This window comes from Melitaea cinxia, chromosome 28 (genome assembly GCF_905220565.1).
Source record: "Melitaea cinxia chromosome 28, ilMelCinx1.1, whole genome shotgun sequence".
Classification (NCBI taxonomy): Eukaryota; Metazoa; Arthropoda; class Insecta; order Lepidoptera; family Nymphalidae; genus Melitaea; species Melitaea cinxia.
The window spans coordinates 3686539-3706567 of record NC_059421.1 but is presented as its reverse complement, the minus strand read 5'-3'; the positions used below and the strand labels follow the sequence as shown (position 1 = coordinate 3706567).

The 20029-nt window shown below is 34.7% G+C and overlaps 1 pseudogene; it reads right to left on the bottom strand.

Annotated features, from left to right (window-relative positions):
* Nucleotides 1–3294: 3294 nt before the first annotated feature.
* The window catches only part of LOC123667538, a 94182-nt pseudogene continuing 77447 nt past the window's right edge, over nt 3295–20029 (bottom strand).

Here is a 20029-nt window from a genome sequence, read left to right as displayed (position 1 = left end):
ATATTTTGATTTCACTATTCCAAAAAATAATGAAATAGTTAAATATAATATGAATATAAAACGTTTCACTTACAACAGAATTCAGATGCTGAAATTATGAAAATTATGCGATTGTTAGTAGTTTGTGTTTCCAATGTTTTCGACATCTGTGAATAAATTTATTTGACGTATTGTAAACATGTGGAGACGATCAACCTGACATGAGTTCGTAACAGCTTCAAAGCTTCTACGTTTTAAAATAAGATATTTTAATACTGGTCTGAGTGACCAAGTAACGACATCAGACCCATTTGCTATAACAAAAAACAGATATTGACAGCGACCGTTTTGTAGGAATATTATCTACGAAGCAGACGGGACTACTTCAGTTATATTTCCAGTATCTTATATTCTTTTATTTTAAATGAAATAAATAATCTAATAGGAACAAACGAAAAAAAAAAACCGACTTCAATTACATCGACGAGTAATACAACGCAGATCGACGAAAAAATAGTCAAGTAACAACGCATTATCAAAGATTACTCAAAAAGTAGTTATCAGATCTCGATGAAATTTAAATGTGACCACATGATAAACTTCGGCTTTCGATTAAATTAAAAATCATTAAAATCGGTACACCTAATAAAAAGTTATTGCGGATTTTCAAGAAGTTCCCTCGATTTCTCTGGGATCCCATCATCAGATCCTGGTTTCCCTATCATGGTACTAAGCTAGGGATATTTTCTTTCCAACAAAAAAAGAATTATCAAAATCGGTACACCTAGTAAAAAGTTATTGCGGATTTTCAAGAGTTTCCCTCGATTTCTCTAGGATTCCATCATCAGATCCTGGTTTTCTTATCATGGTACTTAACTTGGGACATCTCCTTTCCAACAAAAAAAGAATTATCAAAATCCGTACATCCAGTAGAAAGTTATGCGGTATATATAGTACAACGTAGGTCGACGAAAAAAGCGTCAAGTAAAAACGCATTATTAGATATAGCTCAAAAAGTAGTTGTTAGATCTCAAATAAATTTAAATGGGACCAATTGGCACACACCACCTTTCGATTAAAAGAAAATTTGTCGAAATCGCTCCACCGAGTCAAAAGTTCTGATGTAACATACATAAAAAAAAAAAAAAATAAATAAATAAAATAAAATACAATCGAATTGAGAACCTCCTCCTTTTTTGGAAGTCGGTTAAAAAAATAATAGAGGTAGGTTAATAATTATAAAATAATATAAAAGGTTAAAATTCAGACTTTAATTTTTTTATCGTAAAGCAAATATTTAAAGAAACGAACTAAATATCATAAACAGTATACTGAACATTGGAGACAAATACAGTATAAAATAGTATATGTACACACACCGTTTACGTGTCTTCAAATGACTCTTATTTCTTAGAAATATTGATGACAACGAAATCAAGATGTCATTCAGAATATTGTATGTCAGTTAATTACGTGAATAAGAAAATGCGTAATAAAGTCGAGAAACTGTGAAAACACACCGAAACAAAAACCAACAGTTTTCTTACCTGAATGGTTATTAAAACCTTTTTTATACATGAAATAGAAAATTGAGTAGAATCCTGGAAAAATTGACATGATTGAATTATACATTTTTATTTTGATTTTACACACGGAGAAAAAAAATATCTGCACATTTTTATTTATTAAATATAATTTTAATGTGTCTAGGATTTATTTTTTTAACGCGAGGAGTAAAAAGTTTGTTTGTTACGAGTACTATGAAATGGCTGCTACTTGTAGAAAAAAAGCTAATAATTGCTCCATCAGTTCCAATAAATAATTACTACAAGAAATTAGTACGAATTTATTTCACAATAGTTAACTTTGCAACTACGGTTGGTATTCGAACATTCCAGAAATTCTAAGCCATTTACTCTTTAACTTTCGGCTGTTGGAGTGTTGCGGTTGTACGAAGCAGTTCCTGAACTATCCCTTGGCGCAATTATTTGATTGTTCTATGTAATAGCGACAGTGATTGCGTCACGATTAATCTTAAGCAACTTTGATTAGAAACTTGTTAGTAAGTTGTTCTAATATAAATACTACTACTTGACTAGCCCGTTGGCGCAGTTTGTAGTGGCCCTGCTTTCTGTTCTGCGGGTTGCGGGTTCGATTCCCGCCTGAGTCTGGGTGTAATATAATATTTGTATTTATATATTTATATAAAAATATATATTTATATGTATTATTTATATGTATGTTTATAAAAAAAAAACAGTCGGCTGTTACCTGTAACACAAGCATTAAGTTGCTTACCATAAGAACAGACGACCGTGTGCGTATGTTATTAGACTTTCTACTTGATTAAAATCAAATTGATAGACTGATTTGAAATTGACGTTTCTTGTGAAACGACTAAAAAAATATGTTATCATTTAAAAACAAGTGTAATATTATTAGAACTGCAAAATATTTACAGATGGTATTTTATTAGATCTGCTGGACAAACATACTCCATGCCTCTTTCCCCATGTAGGAGAAGGATTTGAGCTTAATCCACCACACTGCTCCAATGCGGGTAAGGCTACTATGAATAACGCTATCACGTGTACATGATAACAACCGGGAGCGACGGCCTAACGTGCTCTCCGAGGCACGGTGGGGAGACCCACAAAGACACTACAAAATTTAGTGAACGTAGTACTTTCAAGTCAAAAATGCCTTAGGAAACTCCTTTATGTCACCACTATCACTTCAGCCTATCGCAGTCCACTGCTGGACATAGGCCTCCCCAAGTTCGCGCCAGACATCCCGGTCTTCCGCAATCCTCATCCAGCCGACACCGGCAATCTTACGTATATCGTCGGTCCAACGGGCCGGAGGACGTCCCACACTGCGTTTGCCAAGACGCGGTCTCCACTCTAGGACCCGTCTACTCCAACGGCCATCGGTCCTGCGACACAAATGACCAGCCCACTGCCACTTCAACTTGCTAGTTCTGTAGGCTACGTCGGTTACTTTCGTTCTCTCGCGGATAGTCTCATTTGTAATCCTATCTTTAAGAGAAACCCCAAGTATAGCCCGTTCCATTGCACGTTGAGCGACCCTAAACTTGTGGACCAGTCCCTTCATCAGTGTCCACGTCTCGGCTGCGTATGTTAACACAGGCAGGACGCATTGTTCGAAGACTTTTGTTTTCAAGCATTGCGGAATCTTCGAAGTGAAGACTCGACGAAGCCTGCCAAACGCCGCCTAGCCCAACCGAATCCTCCTATCGGCCTCCCTCTCGAAGTTGTTGCGACCCAGTTGGATAGTATGGCCTAGGTAAATATAATCCTGAACAACTTCGAGAAGGGTACCATCGACCGATACCGGTATCGGTATGACTTGGTTGTTAAACATGACTTTCGTCTTATCCAAGTTCATACAGTGACCGACACGTCGGGAGGACTCGTTTAGGCCGGCCAGCATTTGGCCTAACTCATCCAGCGTCTCCGCAAAGATGACAATATCGTCGGCGAAACGAAGGTGAGAGATAAATTAACCGTTGAAGTTGATGCCTCGTTCCCCCCAATCTAAGGTCTTAAAAACATCCTCTAGCGCAGTGGTAAACAGTTTCGGTGATATTACATCCCCCTGTGTAGGAATATTAGTTTTTGAGTGGACTGTATGTTTGACGCTCTTGCTGGTAGATAGTGGGCGGTTGACTTGATGGCTTTTTATGAATGCAAAACGACGGTTTTCACACTTAACTATTTATTACTTTTTTAAGCACAAGAAACACGTCTGCCTTGCTGGCGATCCAAATCCGAGAGAGAGACAACAATGTATAAAAAGGATAACGAGACAGATATGACGGATTGGAGTTACCATTTAAAAAATTTAAATAGCTATCTTATTAAATGCTAATTACAATATTGTCTTTTGTTGGTGTTTCCAACATGCTGCCCACTTACGCGGCAAACAATTTATTTTGTGTTATTTTACAAAATGATATACATTTCTTAATTTCTAACACCCTATCTTACAGAACGATTGTACAATTTAAGTCAAAGTATAGGTTAACGCAGAATCAAAATTAACTAATTAAAGGAAACTTACATTAACACAATAACAAGGCACAATGCTTAATAAAAACATTTTTTTTTTTTTCTTAAAGATAACTAATATTAAGGTTAGTTCAATACAAGGAAAAATTGAATTGAACCCTTTTATGACCATCAGGCAAGAATAAATTTTAAATAGGAACTTGATAATATTTATTATAATGCAGTTTGTCAGTCTTTGAAATGTTAATTAACAATTTACAATAATAAAAACTTAATCGTTACTATTATAATTAAAAGGTAAAATACAGATACTTGACAAGGACCTATTGTAAATTTTCCCATTGGGAATTTGTAAATTTAACGTTCTAACTTTGCCATCCTTACCAGGAAAAACCTTTACTACTCTTGCCATTGGCCAAAACAATGGAGGTGCCTTTGGCTCTTTTAAAATTACTAACATGCCTTCAGTTACATTAGGTAGATCATCGCGCCACTTAGGCCTATTCTGCAGAGTATTTAAATAATATTTGTGCCATACATTCCAAAACTGTTGAGTCAATTTATTACACATTTGCCAATGTTTAAGCCTATGAACAGGTACATCAGTAACATTGCTTTCAGGATATGCAACCATAGAGGTTCCTATCAGAAAATGCCCTGGCGTCAGGTAACTAAAATCAGAGCTATCAGCAGACATAGGTAACAAAGGTCTAGAATTTAATACTGCCTCAATTTGAGCCAGAACAGTGAGCAATTGTTCATAGGTTAATACAGATTTTAAAACAATGCGTTTTAAATGGAATTTCATGCTTTTAACAGCTGCTTCTGCAAGTCCGGCAAACACTGGTGAATAACTTGGTGTAAAATGGAATTTTATGCCTTGATTAGTAGCATATTCTTGTACCAAGGTTTGATGACCGGCAGAAGCGTGCAGCTTATACAAATCAGCCAACTGGTTGCTTGCCCTTCTAAAACACCCGCCGTTGTCGCAAAAGACTTCGCTGGGTAAGCCGCGACGAGCGATAAATCGTTTAAAACAGGCTAAAAACGCGTCAGTTGACAAATCTGAAGAAAGTTCAAGATGAACAGCCTTAGTAACAAAGCAAACTATCACACAAACATAACCCTTGGAAACTACGGCACGTCGTAATCGAGAATTTTTAACATCTACGGGGCCAGCGAAGTCTATCCCGACCCTTTCGAACGGTCGAGCGGCAGTAATACGCTGCTGAGGCAAGGAACCCATCAGCTGCTTTGCGGTGCTGGCCTTTAATCTGAAACACGTAATACATTTATGTGTTATCTTTTTTATTTCTCGTACACCGTTTATAATCCAATATTTTTGGTTTAAATGAGCCAGCATCAATTTAGGTGCGGCATGTAACAATCTTAAATGTTCATGGCTTATTATAAGATCAGTTATAAATGAACCTTTTGGTAATATCATTGGATGTTTTCGTGCAAATGAAAAGTCTGTATTTTGAAGACGTCCTCCCACTCTAACTAAACCCTGACTATCTAAGAAGGGATGTAATGGTTTTAGGGGACCCTTAACATTTTCATTCTTTTTCAAAGCTTTTATTTCATCCTTAAAATAAATATGTTGTTCATTTTTTATAATTAACATTAAAGCTTGTTGTAATTCAGAACTATGAAGAAAAGAATCTAAATTTTTATTAATTTTTGGTCTGAGATTGTTTATGAATCTTATTACATACGCCATTATTCTAATAACCTTATTAAGGTTGGAAAATCTAGTTAAAAATTGGAAACAGCCCTGATCTCTTTGAACAATCAAAGAAACTGCTGAATCAGGAACAACCTTCAGCTCAGGTAAGTCACCAGGCAATACCACATCTACACTACTTTCTTCAACTGAATAAGTAGGAGAGTGCAAAAACGAGGGCCCGTGCCACCAGAGATCGCATGAAGATAATTCACAGGGATCTACTCCTTTACTAATTAAATCAGCAGGGTTGTCCTGTGACCTTACATAATACCAGTTCCATGCTAATGTTTTTTCTTTAATTATTTTTACTCTATTTGCAACATAAGGTAATAATCTTGTTATTTCTATTTTTAGCCAAGCTAAAACAACCTGGGAATCCGAATATAACACAACACCATCAACTTTAACCTTTACCTTTAAAATATTATAGACTCTGTCAATTAATAAAGAAAGCAAATGAGCAGCATTTAATTCTAATCTTGGTACTGATAACCTTTTACTTATAGGATTGACACGCGACTTGGAACAGAATAACAATACCTTAACCTCGCCTGAAATATTGACTACTCGTAGGTATATACAACACCCATAGCCAACGGTGCTGGAAGCATCAGCAAATCCAATCAACTGCACTGAGACAGCTGACTCAGGAACTGAAACATTTCTCGGTATTTCAATGATATGCATTTTAGACAAACTGTCAATGAAATGAAGCCATTCCACTCTAATGCCTTCAGGTGCAATGTCATTCCAGCCTATACCCTCTGACCAAAGTTGTTGCATTAATGCTTTAGCTTTAATAACTATAGGACTAATAAAACCCATGGGATCATAGAAACGTGCTATGTAACTTAAAATATCCCTTTTCGTAGGTTTATCAGTATTAGGTAATGAAGGAAAACTAATTTTAAAGCAATCTTGTTTCATGTTAATTGTTAAGCCCAATGCCTTCATGCTACATTCTTGTTTTTGTAGTTCAAGCTCATCAAACTGCCTTTGAGAATTTGGAATATTATCTAGTAGTGTGGGTGAGTTAGACGCCCACTTGTGAGTGTTAAAGTTCCCCAAGCTAAGCAACTCTTGTAACTGTTTCCTTGCATCTAACATAATATTTAGATTTGAGTCTGCATAAAGCACATCATCAACATAGCAGTTATTAAGCAATATAATCGCACCTAGCGGGTAATTGTTCCCAAACCTTATTGCAAGCTCTTTCAAGCAACGTGTAGCTAGATAAGCTGAGCTTTTCAAGCCATAAGTAACAGTCTTAAGACGTAAGCATTTTATTTCTTCCTCTGTGTTATTGCGAAAAAGAATATTTTGTAGCGGCGTAAATTGAGGATTAAGCATCACACATCTATACATTTTCTGAATATCAGCTGAAAAAGTATAATCACCAAAGCGAAACAAGAGAACAATATCAAATAGCTCTTTTTGAACTGGAGGCCCATTCAACATTAAATCATTAAGTGAAACTTTCTTTTTTGTCTGCATAGAAGCATCGAATACTGCCCTAACTTTTGTTGTTTTACTACTTTCATTTATGACAGCATGATGTGGTAAAAAATATACAGGATCGTTATTTAAATTGTAAGAACTAAGCTCCACATATTCAGCATGACCTAATGTTATAAACTCATTAATGAATTTATTGTATTCAATTTTCAATAAAGAATTTTTTTGTAACTTTTTTTTCTAAGTTAAGAAATCTATGATATGCAGAATCGAATGAGTTACCAAGTGTATTGTTTACATCCTCTAATGGTACCTTCAAAGGCATATCAACATAGAAAGTTTTGTTTACAATTTGAACTGAATTTTGAAAAATACTCTCAGCGAGCTCGTGTTCAGTTAATTTTTCATTAAATATTTTCGGGACTTGTTCAGCCTTCCAAAAGCGTTTTACAGTTTCATTAACATCATTCTCGCATGTTAAGCAAAGCAAAGAGGTTACCTTAGACTTAGAGGCCTGCTGTACAGGCAGCCCTCCCGCTACTACATGTCCAAACCTTGTGTTTATTAGTTGTGGTTGTGTTATATTCTCGTTCTCAGGCGGCAACAGGACTTGGAAAAACACATCCGCACCTATTAACAAATCTATTTCAGATGGTGTTTGGAAAGTTTTATCCGCCAGAACAGTATTGGCAGGGATATTTATTTTAGAAATATCTATCCTGCTATGGGGGAGTTTACACGTTATTTTCTTAACCACCTGGCAATTTAAAGAGGTTTTATAATTAGATGTTAATGAACACAAGTCCACAGACACAGAAAACATGGAAGTATGTTTTGAATTTGTGACTCCTATTATATCCAACTTATTTTGAATAGGAGCCAATTTTAATTTCTCAACAACACTACTTGTTATCATGGATGCTTGAGACGCTGAATCAAGGATAGCCTTCACATGAACTTCGCAGTTATCCTTGCCTACAAGCTTGACCATAGCTGTGGGAAGTAAGATATCATTAAAAGTGTTACCTGACATTAATGTAACAGGTGACGGTGATGGTTCATAATGTACAAGTGAATTATGGGATTTCTTGCACTCACCGCATTTGAAATGGAACCTACATTTCTTTTTATGTTGATTTAAACATACCTGACATAACTTTTTATTTTGAATGAACTCAAATCGTTCCTTAGCAGGTAAGCATTTGAAAGTTTTACAATTATAGAGTTTGTGGTCACCAGCATTACAATAAAAACATGGTTTGTTACTTGATGAGGTTGATGTTACGTTGACTACAGCCTTCTTGGGTGGAGCCACATGTTCACAATTTTCCAGAGCCAATGCCCTCTTCTCGAGGAAGTCCAAGATCTCCTGAACTGTGGGATATTTCTTTCCATCCCGCTCCAACTGGTAGTGTTCCTTGGTGTAGTTATCTAATTTGCGTAACAAAATACATAAAACAATCTCATCCCATGCTTCAACTTTAGAGCCTAAATTCTTTAGTGATGTTAGTATTTGTTTGACCTGGGAGACAAACTCCCTTATACTTTGAGGGGAGGACTTTACTACCAAAGCTTTGACATCCAATAAAGAACCATTAAGTTCATTTACAATGAGGAATCTGTTGTTGTATCTTTCATCTAACAACCGGAGGGCTTCCGGGTAACTTTCACTGGTTAATGGCAAATTTTTAATTAAATCGAAAGGTTCATTCGTAAGAAATGACCTCAAATAGTATAGCTTAGAGATATTGTCCAATGTTACATCTTTACTAATAACGGAATTGAACAGATTTATAAACGGTGTATAGTCACTGTACTTACCAGTAAACTTGTCTATTTGTATAGTAGGTAGACGTAACTTAGTGTTATTACTCTGCACAGTAGGTACCTGCACAACTTTACTTTGTTTTTTATCAATTTCAATATTCAAAATGGAGATGACGCTATAATATTTATCTTCAATTTCACAGTAATTCTCGGAATCACTAGGATCCAATGCTAAGATTAACTTATTGTACTCATCATACTCAGCAAAAATTTTAATTAAACGATCCCTCTTTGCTATTAAACTTTCGTATGAGTCGGCGACAAAACTTTGTTGGGACAGCCTTGTAATGCTTCCCTTTACATATCCCCTTGAAGAGACGAGCTTTTTTAGCTCTGCCATCATGCAGCACTATGTATAACAATTAACAAGCCATTTAACTTAAATGCAATACTAGTTAACACAAATATTAAGCAACTATGTAAAAACTTTCCTGAATCGCAACTTGAAAACTTCTTCGTTGTAAAACTGCGCAAGATTGCACAGTAATTAAGTGACCGTTGATCGCAGCGTAGGCCGCTGATTGGCGGACCAGCAACGTGACGAAATCAAGCACGCCGTTGATTGGCTGACGGGCGAATCGCGCGATTGCTACACACTGCAACGACCGCTGATTGGCCGATTGACGAACCGCGCGACCTCGACGAATGAAACTTCGATTTGATGCACGCCGCGAAGGCCTCTGATTCGTTGCTCGGCGTATGACGCGATGACGGAGAAGATGGCGTAGAATCAGGACTTCTAGCCGCTTTTTTTTCCGATATCGAATCTTTCGATATTACTGCAAATGGATGTTTCTCCTTCGTTGCAGGTTTTAAAAATGCTCCTCGAACCTCGTGGATCTCGCGGAAAGCTGCTTCTCGTTGTGTAGTTGTAGAAAACCACGATGCGTTGCCGCCACACTCGAAGCCACGCCACCACTATCCGGCTCGAAGGACCAAAATGTAGGAATATTAGTTTTTGAGTGGACTGTATGTTTGACGCTCTTGCTGGTAGATAGTGGGCGGTTGACTTGATGGCTTTTTATGAATGCAAAACGACGGTTTTCACACTTAACTATTTATTACTTTTTTAAGCACAAGAAACACGTCTGCCTTGCTGGCGATCCAAATCCGAGAGAGAGACAACAATGTATAAAAAGGATAACGAGACAGATATGACGGATTGGAGTTACCATTTAAAAAATTTAAATAGCTATCTTATTAAATGCTAATTACAATATTGTCTTTTGTTGGTGTTTCCAACACCCTGTCTTACCCCGCGCCGGAGGGAAATAGTTCTTGTTCTTTGGTCATTGACATGAACGGTCATCGTCGCCGCGTCGTACATAGATTTCAGTACATCGATATATTGCCAGTCGATATGACATCTCTGCAGAGAGTCCAGGACAGCCCAGGTTTCGACAGAGTCGAAGGCTTCCACTCGTCGTCTCGTAGTCCACAAATGCCATACACAGCGGTTGATTATATTCTTCCGTCTTTTAAATAATCTGCCGAACAGTATGGATGTAGTCTACGGTACTGTAGCCATTTCGAAACCCAGCCTGCTCCGGTGGTTGGAATTCGTCGAATCTTCTAGCGAGACGATTCGTAACAACCCTCGAAAACAGCTTATAGACGTGGCTCAGAAGTGAGATCGGTCTGTAATTCTTTAACAGAGACTTATCGCCTCTCTTAAAGAACAGCACCACCACACTCCTGGACCACGCCTCCGGCGTGGTACCTCAGTGGATGACGGCGTTAAATAGTCTTGCCAAGGCTTTCAGGACTGGTCGCCCTGCGGCTTTAAGGAGTTCAGTGGTAACTCCGTCCTCCCCCGGGGCCCTCCCGTTTTTAAGCTGCCCGAGCGCTGCACCAATCTCATCCTCTTCGAAGTCTCCTTTATGTTCACGAGCAACAAATAAAACGCCAACTCTTTCTATGACATGATACGTAGATACGCGGTTTTGGCAATACTTTTGGCTGACCGTCGCTCCTGCGGTGACTTATCTCGTTTGAAGCATTTTTATTAGACGAAGCACTCAGCTGACTTAATGAGACGATGGCAACTGATATAAAGAGCCTTTACGCACGGAATGTCACTTTTTTTTTGTAGTTGCGGTATCACAGTATCACCGACGATATAATTGTGCAAAGTTTTTGTTTTTTCATTGCTACAAATATTTTTGTAAAATGATTTGACTTAGAAGCAATTATGTAATTTTACTAAAACAGCGAAAATTATTTTTTTCCTAAGTTTCGTTGTTAGTTTCAATTTAAAACTCGTTACAATACCTTAATGACTATCGCTTTCCTATTATAAAATAATCGCCTTGAATATAACCCTACAAGGAACTTGTTAATTTAACCTCCTTTTCTACTAATAATAGCAGTGAAATCAAAAAAAATACCTTAACTATAGTCTCTGCTTATATTTTTACTTTTCTACAGTCACTTAACAATATTTCTTGAAAATCCTTTCTTGCTTAGCAAAATAAGGTGACTTGATATCCAAAACCCAAATCAATCCTCTACGACTCAGCAATATCATCCACCCATCACACATATCTTTCTAGTGGTTAAGAGTTATCTCACCTGAAAAGGTCACACTTGGTAAACTTTCAAATCTGTTGACGGCTATTTTTTCTTTTGTTATTTTTAGTCTTTCATCGCGTAGGCTTTAATTGCAAATGTGTATATTAATATAATTAGCCAGTATTATACAGTTCATTATATTGCATGACTTTTTTTTCTCTGGAAGGATGTGTTTATTTTTGGACATTTCTATGAATGTCGTTATTATCTTAACTGTTAATGTTGTCTTAACATTTTCTTCGTTCTCATTAACATAAAATATATTTACCATAAACAAATAAAAAAAATACACTCAAACGCCCAATCTGTATGTTTTAAGTAATTACATTTTTTTTTGTTTGCGGTATACCAGTAGTAACCAAAATAATTTTGTTTATCATATTATGTTGTTTTTATTTCGTTTGTGTAGTTAAATAAATTAAAAATGTTTCCCCGGAAAATATTTAACCACATTTCAATATTTATGTAAGCTTTTATATTTTAAAAGTTAGCCGAGAATTGTGGTTTGAATAGTATTTTGAATACATTTATTGTTGTTCACATATTAGAACTTTAATCAATGCAAAAGAAAAAACATACACTAGGAAAGAAATTACTGAATAATAATTTACGAAATAGGTACATAGTGGAAGTACTGACTGAAATTATAATTTCGATCACGGAAAATATAAGGGGTTGTAATCTGATATAACCTTCAGGTAAGATTACTAGAACATTAATTGTGAATAGGCACTTCTTCAATGGCATATCTATGTTGTAAGGTAATAACGTTGTTTGTATATGATTTATACATAAACACGTTTATATTTTTACATAAATGACGAGAAACGAGATTCGTATACACCACCTGCCTACAGAGGATTCTTGAGTAATTTGGTCACATTGCCCAAAAGTAAGGTGGCAACTTGGAGAATATTGTTATTACCGGCAAACTGGAAGGAAAGAGACCTCGATGACGAAGCCCGATGCGTTGGTCGGACCAAACCCGCATCGCACTCGACACGAAAGTCCACGATGCACTACACGTCGCAACCCACAAAGCAACATGGCGCGACATTGTCCGAAAAAAAGTTGTCAGTGGAAGAGGTCATGGTCCTCAGTGATGAGGAGCATACACACATTTTAATCACACACACACATTATACTGGTTTCCAAACAAAACAACACTAGTTAACCAGAGGACAGAGGAACCACGAAATAGTAAAATAATTGTCTTATATAACAGGTACATGAGAATTGTTCCGATCTGATTTTCTGACGTTTGATTCGAATAGATAATTGGATTTAATTCGCCGAAAGCTGGAAATAACACGAACGTCGATTGATTTCTGAAATCGAAACATTTATTAGCTTTTGAGAAATGATATAAAAGGAATTTTAATGACCATTATGAAATGAAGTTGTATTTAAAAAGCTGTAAAATAAGAGAAATAATACAGTTAATTAATGTAAACACGACAGCAGTGTGTTTCGTAGTTTCTTAGAAAGCAATAAATGTTTAAAAGAATGTACAGTGATATGCGAAGTAATTTATTGGTCAATACATTAAAATGTGTCCAGTTAACGATGTTTGTCTACATTGAAATTTTGTTATAAAGCTGAATATTATTGATTACGTTTTTAACATTGAGTGTCAGAACTCATCGTCAATAGTTAAATTAAAAAAAATAGTTACATAGTAATGGATGTTTGAGTACTTTTATGTATTGAGATAAAAAACTCTTTGTACTAGTTTTGTTGTTTGTTATTTACTTTTAATAATGGAAAAAAAAATAGTTAAACCTTAGTATTTTAAAGATAGTGGTTGGTGACCAAATAAATCTGGAGGAGTAAATCTCCCGACAATCGATATTGTTATCGATGTCCCGATGTCCTGTACATCGTTGGCCGCATACAAGTAAAGTTGACTGCTGAAGTGTGTTGCTTCTGTTCAATAAGAACAAATAGGATAAATGTACAGTAGTTAAAGGTGAAAGTTATTTTGAGGGCAAACTAGGCTATTGTTTCTGAGAAAAATACCAATTTAGACTTTAACATTTATTTTTCACTATTAATAAGACAAACTACGCCACAATTAGTCCACAACAGTCGTATATTCGTGTGAGTTTTAGGACAGTAGGTACTATTAATTTCAAGTGAAAAGAGAAAAAAAAATACAATATTCAATGCTACTAGTACCACTTTTATATTGGCTAAGACTTTAAAATGTAACTTATCGTTTCATTGGTAATGAAAAGTAAATATTACACGATATAACACAGGATGTTAAACAAATAGCAAATTGAACACAACCGAAGTGGAACAAAATCTAATTTGGTTTCCTTTTACGAGTGTTAGCATTTTGGCTTGTAGCCAGACGCACGGCGGTGAGACAACAAGAGAAAACTTACAATTTAACCTTCTAATTAATTGTTCATGCACAGGTGCATTTAAATATGAAATAATTCACGAATACAGATGCATTTTGTATCCCTTAAACTTCATTGGAGAAATGTGTATTTCATTGTGTTATTGCTACATTATTATTATTATTTAACACTTTATTGTACACCAAACAAATAACATAAGCTAGCAACATTAGCAATAATTAGTAGAAAAAAAAAGTACAAAAGGCGGCCTTATTGCTTAAGAGCAATCTCTTCCAGGCAACCTTAGGGCAAAGAAGATGGTATATTGACGGCGTAGGTGTAGAGTATAATTTTATAAAAAATAATAGGAAGCAACTCAATAAATAGACATACATACTTACATAGATAGTATGTTTACATACATACAAACACACACATATACACAGACACACATACATACACACACATACACACAAAAGTTCATACTAGATAACTAAGAAGTTTTTAAACAAGATTAATACTGACAGAAGAAGATAATCATAAGACTGGAAACCTAAAGCAAAGGATTAAATCCCATTCGTTTTACATTTTTAGTATTTTCACGTGAGTTGTGTGTATGTCTACTAAATCAGTGATATTTGATTTTTGAAATTTCTCGAAATATTTGGTTACACTTTAGTTATTGGCAAACATAATTATTATAACTAAATAAGTTTTACTTTAAAACATTTATACAAATTTATATATAGTTATAACGTTATATATATTATATATAGGCCATTGACTCATCGTGAAATCTCAAAAACGGCTGGCTTTATTTTTTATGCTCCAAACTTGTAACTTGTCAGGAAGATGTTAATAGCTAGTAAACGTCTACGAAGAACTAATTTTGCGACTGGGCCGTATTAAGGAGATCTAAGATCTAAGAGATTTTATAAAAGTTCCTAATTTTTCAATCTTAATTCACCACATTGCTCTACCTATGCGCACGTGAACAAATTTTCTTTAGCAATACGAATTCCACATTCAGCCTTTATCACGGTGCTGCCATTAATTACAGAACATAATAGCACCTCTTGAAAACTCGAAAGCGCCAGCTGATCAACAGTCGTTAGCAGTAGTTTCAGATAAATTCGTGTATACTTCATTTCCACTATCTAAATGAAGATTAGGTTATCATTCTGATTCATTACACTTTTATTATACGTAAAAATGTATGAAAACTAAAGTACTATGTTTACTGTAAGTATATATAAAACAAACAATATATGATACTCTATGTTTCAGAACAACTGCTATAATAAATAATAATAAAAATGTATACAAAATGTGTATTTATTTCCATTCATTTACAAACGAACTTATTATCCGGAGACAAAAGAAGCTTATTATAATAATATTAATTAATTTGATTGACATTACTCGAATCGAAGCAAATGAAATACATAATGGATATCGGAAAACCATAAATAATATCTGTAAATGACTTTGTACGACCAAAACGATAATTGGGGATGTAACGTTAATTTCACTTGTAATTACGACATGAACATTTTATGAACCCAGTTTAGCGCGGAGTAAGCTATTATTTTCGTGATTCGTCATCGTCAGATAATGTTTTAATTGCTTCTCATAATATTTTGGATATGTTTTGAAATTGTGACATTTAAATTACCTATCTATATATATATATATATATATATAATAATAATAACTAAATATATATAAATATATATATATATATATATATATATATATATATATGTTTTGTCACGATGTATGTGGGCGATAAACTCCGAAACTACTGAACCAATTTTTATCAAATTTTGTTAGCATTTGTAGTTTGGTCTGACTTGGGAGATAGGGTAGTCTTTATATGATCTAATCTCTTTTCTTATTACGTCATAATGATATATTTATCATTCATTACAAAACAAGTGTAGCAGTACGTTTAGTACAAAAAGGTATTTGTGTATTTTTTTGATTATCTGTGTCAAACGGTTATTGGAAGTTATATTCCTTATTTTAATTTGACAATTACTTTTTTTTTTTTAATTACTTTTACTGTCTTAGCTTTTACTATTTGTATTCTGTCATGTATTTGTTATTTATAATAATATTTTTAAAATATTACATTAAAACTAAGTTACGCTAATGTTTAAAATTGCTAATTTTACGAAGCACAAGAATATCGAGCCCGTTGGCGCAGTTTGTAGTGGTCCTGCTTTCTGTTCCGCGGGTTGCAGTTTCGATTCCCGCCTGAGTCTGTGAGTAATATGTGTATTTATATATTAATATCTGTATTATTTATATGTAAATTTACCAAAAAAATATTTAGCTATAACAGTCGACTGTTACCCGTAACACAAGCATTAAGTTGCTTAACATGGGAACAAACGACCATGTGTGTATGTTATAAGGTAATTATTTATATGTATTTATTTATAATATTATTTCATTTTGTGGTGGCCATCAATACGATAAGAAATAAAATATTTATGTTTCAAATAAGATTTATTTTTTCAATAGTCTTATATTCCAAAAAAGGTAATTCGATAAGATCCCCGCAACCCTATACCCACCGACCCTCTCCGACTCAGCGGTATCATTCACTTATCACGTACCTTCTTATCCGCTATTATCTCAACCGGAAGGTCTCGCTTCGAGAGTCCTTTCTATGTATTTACGTTTCAACATTGTTGTTATATAATTTGACACAGCCTGTATAGCCCTTTTTTAGTGTTTAGTAGTGAATTTGCTTTACTTGAAATATACACTCAAATCCTTAATCGCGTTATTTAACAAGTAACTTCATTAATTTATGGATACCATTTTAAATAATTTTGACGTAAACGGACAGACACAAGACTGAACCACATGCGAATAGATTCTTCTAGGTTTTGTTCTAAAGAAGAAAAATAGAGGGGATGCGAGATTTCCTGAATGTCATATATCAATATATAAGTTTTGTAAACAAAAAAGGCAGACGTGTCAGGAGAACGCAGGTGGGAAACGTAGAGTGGGACGTCCCCTGGCCCGGTTGACCGACGATCTACGTAAGATTACCGGTGTAGGCTGGATAAGGGTTGCGGAAAAGCGGAATTTCTGGTGTGAGCTTGGAGAGGCCTATGTCCAGCAGTGGAATGTGAATGGCTGAACTGAACTGATATAAGTTTCAAAGTTACCAGAATAGCTTGGAAATGTTTTGGTTGATTTTTGTTACTTTATTATTTACTAGTTTGAATGCATTCATCCTATAATATTTCACTGTTGGGCATAGGTTTCTTTCTCCATATTGGAAAAAGATTGGAGCTTAATTTACCACATTGCTAAAATGCGAGATGGCGGATATAACAACTTTCATGCGCTTAATAATCTCAACTATCGTCATATAATGAATGATACTATTTGAAAAATGTGTTTGTGTTACAAATCCCGTTTATCAAAGAAATGGATTAGATTTGACCATTCAACCTAAAATGATGTTCATAACTCGGATTCAATGGATATAGATGGATACGCACAATGGACTTATAAATCTAGATAATCGTAGCGAGTAAAAAGGAAAATAAAAATAAGATACCTTGTGGATTCCTTTGACAAAAGAATCTAATATCGATAACAGAGAAATATTCTCATCGAAAAAAAAATACACCAGAATTAGAACCTTGTGGTCAAAAAAGCAACCTTTGATATGAAATAATTCGTCATCATCATCATTGCAGCCCATTGCAGTCCAAGTTGATATGAAATAATAAAAAAACAAATTTTCTTTCTCTGTAAAAAAATTTAATACTCAAATTCAATAAATTGACAAACTTTGATTCTAAGCAGTTAGTAAATTGTTCACAAGAGCTAGTGTTACAGGTATTTGGCGCGAGACGGGTTCCAACTCAGGCACGTTCCGAGCGCGTCTGCGGACGAGCTGCACGTAAGTTGTGCTACTTGAATTGTTCAATTATTTAACTTCCTGTAACACTGTTACATGATTTATTTATTTATTTTATTTATTCTTAATGTACACCGAAATACAGACATATATAAAGAAAGATACAATACAAGATGTACAAAGGCGATCTTATCGCTAAATAGCGATTTCTTCCAGATAACCTTTGGGTACTGGACACGATACAGTAGCAGCGGTTAGCAGTGTGCACAAATTAAGGAGGAAAAATCAATAATAAAAAGATAAAAACTACGATATAATAGACTTACATAATTATTAAAAAAGAAAAAAAACATATAAATAAGTAAATATTTTAGTATATAATATATAATACACATATACACACAAATACATACATACATACATACCTACGTACACATACATATACATAACTGCATTGAGACATACATATAATTACATAATAATATGCATAAAACATAATTAGATACATATAAAATACATTAACAAATAATTATTTACTAACAATAATATATAAATATCATACAAATAAGTTTTATTAACGATATGTAGATAGTAAATGTTTTTTAACACGTCGTTTAAAAACATCAATCGACTCCGCTTGGCGAATGTCTCGCGGGATTCCACAGTTTTACAGCCTTAACACAAAAAGATTCGCTGTAACATTGACTGTGCGATATAGGATGTTTAAGTCTGTTGTCACCTTGAGAACGAAGGCTTAACGTACTAGGTAACTAATAAAGTAATAGTACGGTACTAGGCACGTCCGAGCCAAGAAAAGTAAAACATTTTTTTAGATATGGGGGAGTAGTGGGATGGAAAAGGATAGAGTAGAGAAAAGATAGAAGATGTAAGTTGCGGCGTTCTCTTATTTTAAGCCAGTTAAGCTGTGCTCGATAACCTGAGATACGATCGTACTTTCTTAAACCAAATATGAATCTGATGATCATGTTTTGAAGGCGTTCAAGTTAATTAAGGAGAGTTTCAGACAGGTCAGAATAGCAGACATCAGCGTAACCAAGAATAGGGAAAAGAAGTGTGTGGGTAAGTGATATCTTAGTTTCGATAGGCAAGAAATTTTTCCACTTTCTCAATGTGCCGATTGCAGCATATATTTTGCGACCGATCTCAGCAACTTGAGGTCCCCAAGAAAGTGTGATGTCTAGAATAAGGCCTATATTTTCAATACTGCTATGAAATTCTAATTTTGAGCCACCAAAACAGACTGGAGGAAGATAGGAAACATTTACTTTAGATATCTGTATAGAATTACCTATTATGAAAATTTGCGACTTATTAGGATTTATCGACAGTCCATAAGATTTACACCAAGAACATATAACTGCAAGTTCCTGGTTAACACGACCAATTGGTGTAGCCATATCGTCAACAGGAGTTGTCAGATAGATCTGCAAGTCATCAGCATATAAATGAAAAGGAAGAGAAAGATGTATGAATTGTACATCTAGGTAGTTAAGTCTGATAATGATATAATACGATATCTATACTAATGTTATAAAGAGGAAAGATTTGATTATTTGTTTGTTTGCATTGAATATGCTCCGAAACTACTGAACCGATTTGAAAAATTCTTTAACTGTTGGGAAGCTACACTATCCGCGGGTGACAAAGGCTATTATTATTATATTATTTATTAAAGGATATTACATTTTCAAAACATTAGGGGAAAAAGAATATTTTTAAATTTTTGTTAAATACCCGTGCAAAGCCGGTGCTAAGCTAGTTAAGTATTACTGTGCTTGTATGTTTTACACAGTAGTACTGTACTGATGATTGATATTTGTAAAAAAGAAAAATGATTTTAGGAAATGGTAAGTATATCAGCATAATGGCACTCTTTGGTCAAGATTAAAGTTGTTTGAAAAATGGAAGATTAACGTGTTTGCTTTAATATAATTATTTAATACATTTCAGGTTTTTACAGCAATTTTTTTTTAAATTATTGTCTCAACTTTTGCAAATATTCTTTCTCTTTAATAGATATAAACCTCGTCAGCAGATGTCGTTCAGAAAGCAATACAACTAAAGAAGAGATTTTCCCGAAATTCTAATTATATAAGATGTCAATACACAAAGAGTCAAATATCGATCAATAACGATCAGGCACAAATACTTAACTTATTACTTCTAACTAAACAAGGGG